The sequence below is a fragment of the Athene noctua genome, chromosome 1 (genome assembly GCF_965140245.1).
Source record: "Athene noctua chromosome 1, bAthNoc1.hap1.1, whole genome shotgun sequence".
NCBI classification, from domain to species: Eukaryota; Metazoa; Chordata; class Aves; order Strigiformes; family Strigidae; genus Athene; species Athene noctua.
This window is the reverse complement of record NC_134037.1, coordinates 96,595,614-96,602,828: the sequence shown is the minus strand read 5'-3', so window position 1 is coordinate 96,602,828 and position 7,215 is coordinate 96,595,614.

Below are 7,215 nucleotides of genomic sequence, written 5' to 3'. Positions count from 1 at the left end.
TTTCCTTGAATCTCTGAGTAGGTCCGACATTTAATTACAAGAAGAAAATAATCACAATACCCTATCAGCCTTCCAAATTTCCTTATCTGTGTTGATGACTTCCAGGGGATGCAATAATTTATTACATTCTCCAGCACTGGCAGCATATTATTCTGTTTTCATCAGTGTTGCGTATATACAGTTATTTGAGAATGATTTCTGGAGATAGGGATAAAAAAATATCTTTGTGCAGTGGCCACTGGACACATGTAAATGAAGAGAATTATAAAGCGTATTGCTCCTCATGGACCAAATAACATCCTGTGTGACTCCACTGTCCTTCTATGCTCATTTGTTGAAAATCTATTAATGAGAGCATATTTTAATTTGTTATCTCCACAACTCATCTAGCACAGAAAGAAGGGAGGTAACTAAACCAGCTCTACATAATCCAAGACGCTGTAATTCTGAGTAAATTTACTTACTAGTTTGGCCTTATTTTAGAAAAAGAAAATGTATCTGCAAGGCATTCTGACACTCCACTGTCCATTTCTCTTTTACTACAAATGGCAAGCAGAGGTTCCCATGATGTCACAGCACAATACCTAGATGCCAGTGTTTCAGAAATACTTCCCTGCTCAAGCAATTCTTGAATGTTTTTAAGTCCTTCCAAAAACCTTAATTTACATCTTGTGAGGCAGACTTTACCTGCTTTATCACCGATGTGTCTTCAGGGAGAGGGAATAAGCCTGGTACAAGATAGCAGCTAAACTTTGTCAGCTGGTGGATTTTTTAAACCCTTGGCCTCTATTAGGTAGTACTGGCACTTCTACCACTCACACAGTACATCTGTCTAGCACATGAAACCATGCAACAAAAAACAGATTGTGACTGGGCTTACAAATGTACTTATATAAGTCTAGCTGTGGCAGTCCCCCTAGAGAGACCGTGATGTGGATCTGTGTCTACATCTGTGATATCTGTCATCAGCTTTCATTTTAATTTCGAGCCTATGACCTGATCTTCTGAGACAACTCATTATTTCTCTAATTACAGACTTGGAGTGCCCAGAGTTCGTGTTTGTTTCCTTTGCAGGAGCCAAGTGAGGCATTTTCAGAAGGTTGATTTTCAAAAGGTAGGCTCAGAACCTTGGGGAAAATGTTTCCTTTATTACTTTTCAAGCTGGACAGCCAAAATCTCAGGCATCCAAAGTCTAATGTCCCTTTTAAAATATTCAGACATGTAGCTGATTACCTGAAATGAACATCCATCTTGCTTGCTTTTTAAAAGAGCATCTATGCTCAGCCATAGCAAGAAGTATGCGGCAAAATTTTTCTTCTAATCAGTCAATGAATTGGGATTGGAGGTTGGATGAAGACCATAAGAGCAATTTGAATTAATAGATGAGGACCGTCAGACAGTATAGTCAGTAATATTTACAGTCCTCCCCAACTTCTTTAAGCATCTGGGCTCCTGTTTAACAGGGCAATCAAACAGCTTAAAATATGCATCTGTGTGTTTTGCCATAGTTCAACAAAAGACCTCCCAGAAGCACCACCACAGGAGAAAAAAATATTGATAGACAAATACAGTCCTCTTCCCACACCTTGTGGCTTCAGCTATTTTATCAGTTTCTTAGGAAGATATATACATAATCCACACATATATGAGTGTGTATTTGTTTATAAGTGTATACTTAACCCTGTTTAAAATTACTGTGGAGCAAGCAGGTACCTGAAGCTGTCCAAGTGACAAGCTACATATGTACCTACCACATGGCATAGGAAGTGTTACCAGCCCAGATTTCCTTTGTTAGCTAGTTGATTGTACTGCATCTCAGGAACCGAAAGCTACTCTGGGGCCAGGGAACAAATTAACTCAGCCTCCTTCAGACTACTTCTCTCCCTCTGTTCTCTTTCCTGGTCCACCTTCAATTTTCAATAATCATAACACTATTGGTGCTTTTTACCATTAACATGACTTTTTGTGCTTTCTTCTGCATCTCCTTATTTTTCCAGGGTCTAAAGGAAAGATGTCATTTGGGAAAATCCATTGAACAGGTACCTGCATGAAACAGTGGTTTACAAAAATTAATTAAATGTTAGGATTAGTCTCACTGTCAGATGATGCCGCTGCCTAATGATACGCTCCTGATGTCAGTGACAAATGAGTTGTCAGCAATAAAGCTGTTTGGAGTGGAGAACTTAATGTCAACCAGTTATGATATTATTTGTCCACATTACTTTTTATCCCAAAGCACTGAAATTTATAAAAGTACAACTACACACTGAGTTATTGATATGATTCAAGCTGATGTAGACTGACACTATAAACTATTCAGCATAAGGGAAATGGAAGAATCTCTTCAAGGGTTTATCTTATTCTCATGGTGTAAGGCTATACTATCTGCTGCTCACTCCACTGGAGGAAGGATTCGCCCTATGGTAAGTACTCCAAAGTCACCTGGAAGTTTGGGATCAGCTCTCCCGTTCCTAGCTTGGCCTATGAATGGTCTGCTGTGATTCTCCACAAGAATGACAAAGTGTTCATGAAATTATTTATAGATCTCTCCCAGCTTTATAAAGGGGATACATCTCAGTGTATGGGCTGCGATGAAGTGAACGACTTTTGTGAAGGGTGAGTGCAAACAAAGGGAACAGATAAAACACTGGCAGATGAAAAGAGCACAGTGGTACAATACTGAAAAGGGAAGTATTGAATGAAGTGTTCCTGTCACCCACATGCTAGCTGAGGAGAAGCACCACGAAAATAAAAAGAAAGCAGGGGAGGTGTGCGTGTGTGAAGGAAATATGTGCAACAAATTGCTTTGACACCCTGACACCTTGTCTGAAAGCCAAGATAACTTATAGGCAATAAATCATATTTCCAAGGAACTGAATTTCTTGAACTTGTGCTAGCTATGAGTTGTCTGTCATCATGGTAAAGCATGGGTTAAATCCAGAATTCAGAAATTTCATTTTGTTTGCAGCTTCTGGCCAATCATAAATGCTGTCTTTTAGTTCAACTTCCTAGCATCTCCTTTTCATGGTGACAGCTGCTTTGTTGCATATATAAGAAAGTGTTACCTGGGAAAAATCTGGAGTCAATGGAAGGTGGAAGAGTAGTCCAAAGCCATCAGAGGTCCACTGAAGATTGCTGTGTCAGTGGATAGAAATTCATTCTTCTCATTCTCAAAGTTACATTCTGTAGTACTTACCTAGAGTGTGCAGAGAACACTAAATTTGTAACACATCAGAGAAATTATTTTCTACTCTTACTGAAGCTCTGTTTTATTTTATCCAACACATTGTTTCAGAGATGATTGTCCTGTCCTTCACATTGTTGTTGCCTGCAGCCAGGACCATTTAATTCTAACAAATATAATATTTCATGCAAGAAACACCTAAAACTTATTACCCATCACTGGCTGCATAAAATTACAGGCTGCCAGTATGTGCTAGATGATTCCATCTGGAGAAGATAAAAGAACCACAAATTAAACTGGTTTTAAAATTTGAGATAAACTTTCTTTTAAGGTTAAAAAAGAAAAAAAAAAGAAAAAAGAAAAAAAGATTGATTGCTCTCTTTCTTTTCATGTATCTTAGAGAAGAGGGCAAAGAGCTATTAGATAATGCAGTCTGTTTCCTAGCTGTTTCAGAGTTATATTTCTCAGTGGCTTTTTCATATGAGGTGGGTCTTCCTTGCTCAAAGGGTGGGCCCTCTTCTCTTATTTATTGCAGTATTCTGATCCTCATCTTTTAGCAGAACAAAGAAGCAGAAGAACTGAAAAATAACAGCAAACGTGATCTGGCTGGAAGCAAAGAGTATTAATGCTCCTGGGGAGAAAATCCTTTTCACAAACTTGACAGAAAGGCAGGAAAAACCAGGAAAAATATATTTCCTTGGAAAGAAACCTCAGACCTACTTTCATGCATATCAGTAGGTCTGAATGTAATGATTAATGAATACTAGTACCCCTTAATACCTCATTTGGAGCAATATAGACAATAAAACTGTCTTAAATTAAGTTTGCACCTATTTCAAGAGCCTTTTACTGAGGAAATAAACGTAAAGGGGCTATATAGTCTAGCTTTGAATTTTCCTATTTACTATGGGGAACAAGAATGGCACACTTGGTTTAGGACTTTTGAGAATTTGAGTGAAATCATCAAGTAAATGAAGTTAACTATGTAGTTCTTCATCATCGTAAGACTATCTAGGTGCCGATGCATTAGCAAAGAATTCAGCCTTGTTTCATCTAGATGTGAAACTGTGCTGCTTGTTTTTTGATTTCCTTCAAATGAAGATGGAGGAATTACTTTTTGACTCACACAGTTTTGGAGCTAGAACAACTCTAAGGTGTAAAAATGTAGCTCTAATTCTTGGAAGCAGAGATAATTTTTCTATTATGTAATCCTTTTATTCCCATCCACCCACTCATGCCTTGCCTGCCTCGTCTCTTCTCTACTCCATTACCTCCCTTCCTTATGCCACAGATAAGGATACAAAACCATGTTAGGATCCTAGAAAATCCTATCCATAGTATCTATGCAAAATATATAGATCACACTAAATAAAAGTGGCTGAATACCAAACCAAACCAAAAAAAACTCATGAAAGGCACACAATTCCTTCATACTGGATATGTGAAGCTGATATATGTGCAAGTCATGCCCAAGTCATTTTAAGGCAGGAGCCTTGGGTCAGCTCTAATGTGGGTAAAAAACTGCAGATTAAGCATGAGCCTAAGAGGAGAAGGATATTTACAGTCCCTCTCTGACAGGAGAGTAAAATAATTACTAACGAGAAAGCTTTTTAAAAGTATGAACATTTTAACTTCACTGCATTCGATAAAGGAGCTATGGAGACTGGAGAAACCTTCCCTTCCAAACAAATGCTGTAAAAGAGGATTTTATTTTCCACAATTAAGCAATAATTTCTCCAACTGAAGGGCGATTGACAGGAAGGGGATTATCAATTATCCACGCAAATGTATGAAAACAGGAGTAGTAATAGGAAGAGTGTGTGGGTATGAGTGAGTGAGATTGTGCACATAGCATATTATGGCTCTGAGAGACACCCCACTGCAGTGATTATCACCTAAACAAGAAGTAAAGGGGTTTGAAGTAAACCCCTGGCTCTGTACCTGACATCGAGTGTTCTCCAAGGGTCACTCATAATGACAACCGCTCTACCCAGAGCGGTGTTGGTACTCGCTGGGGGAAGCTGGTAGAAGCTTCCTTGAAATTCAGCAAGTCATAGTCAAACTGGTCGTTTTTTGACCAGGTCTGCCCACAGGCCGTTAGTGGATCAGAAGGGAAAAGAAAGCTGCATTTGTTAAGTAAACTACTGTTGGAGGGGCTTATGTCACCTCCACCTGGATCACTAGATCCCCACTTACCCCTCAACTGGAGAGGGTTGAATTAACCTCATGGGGAACCATACAGCACTCCTTATTTCCTAGAAAAATGTCTTCAATTTCATGTTAGAATTTGTCATAATTCTTCAAAACTGGAAACATAATACTTTGCCATAACCCTTCATACTGCCAGAACTGAAGAAAAGGCACAGATGGCAGGCCTGACTAGATCTTATTGAACAACACAGCTAGCCCAGATGAACACACCTAAGTCCAAGCAACCTGCCCTCAAAAGCGGTCATATGTTAGACAAAAGATATACCTCTTGTGCATTTCTAATGAAGATATGGTGCCTAATCTGACGAGGTCATGACAAAGCACGATTTCATTTTTTTCTCACCATGTACTTTAGAAATAAGCCCCTTTCAGCAATTTGAAGCATGAACAAAATAGATTCTATTAATACCATTTTGATTTATATACAAGGAAACCTAAGATGGGAGCAGCCTGGGGGAAACAATGCAGCAAAGAACACTGGCCAAAAGCAGTCTGTTGCCGGTGAGCTGTAGGACACAATGGGGCATGCCATATAAACTGTGTTCAGTACACCATTTATTTATTTACTAGATCTCTACACATATTATTACCAATGCTCCCAGGAAGGCTTTCTCTTTTCCTTCTGCAGCTGAAGAGGCCATGAGCTTTATACTGTAACCTGGGCAAGTGCAACCTATATCAAGCGTCTGTAGTATGGCTCACTCAAAAAAATTTATTCTGCTGAGTACAGTAAAAATACTGTTTAACTAAAGCACTAAGCATTTAACTGGCTGACTCTTACACTTCCTTCTTGCTTTTTAATAGCTAGCAAGAGCCCATAAACACTGGGGAAGGGGAACAGAATTGCAAACAAATTGAAATTCATAGTCACGTGGGTATAACTTTAAAAAAGAGGTCAAAGTACAGCAGCACAGCAGCCCTCCATTACAATCTACAGATACTCTTTATGCCTCATTAAAATCACTATGTACAGATTATAATGGCAAGAGGGCCTAAAACATAACTATTGTTCTTGTCATTTCAAGGCTATGACCCTGGACTGCTCAAAAGCCACTGTTAAGGTGATAAGGAGGAAAAAAACCACAAGATGCACTAGCAGAGAACTAGAGATGTAGATTTCAAATGCAAATAATTTCCTGTATAAATAATTTTCTTGATTCCTTTTTTCCCTTCATAAAAAAGACAGATTTCTGCCACTAATCCAACACCAGCCCACTCAGTGGCTAAATTACACATAGGCTCTCCTTGTTATGCTAACTGACACAACCATCTTTCACTGCTGGGTGCTGTGGGACAGCAGGTGAGACCTTCCTAAAATTAACAGAGCTTCAGGTTAATTTCACGCTGAAAAACTTCCGTGACGTTACTAGTGTCACGTTAGTCTAAACCTGACATAAATTATATCATAATCAAAATCCTATTCATTAACTCAATAAAAATCTCCCTCCTGATTTATTTGGATTTTATTTCAGGTAACAAGTTTATAATCCAGAAAACTCCTTGAAGACCCATGAATTCAATAGTTCCATAGACATAGAAAATAATTATTTACTACTATATTAATCTGTAAAACTATGACCTTTGATATAAGCTCCTTTGTGCTCCAGTCATTAAGAAACATACATATTAATATCAATTTTAAAAGGTCATAAAAGAGATTGTTAAAACAAAAATAGATTACAGTTATAGGGTACCCCTTAAGAGAGATGTAGCCATATCAGAGACAGAGAAAGCAACAGGAATTGTCGGTCTAGAAATAATATCCTATAAGGAAAAATTGAGAGGAAAGTTGGTCTAGGTAAGGGGGTAATGAGAGGAAA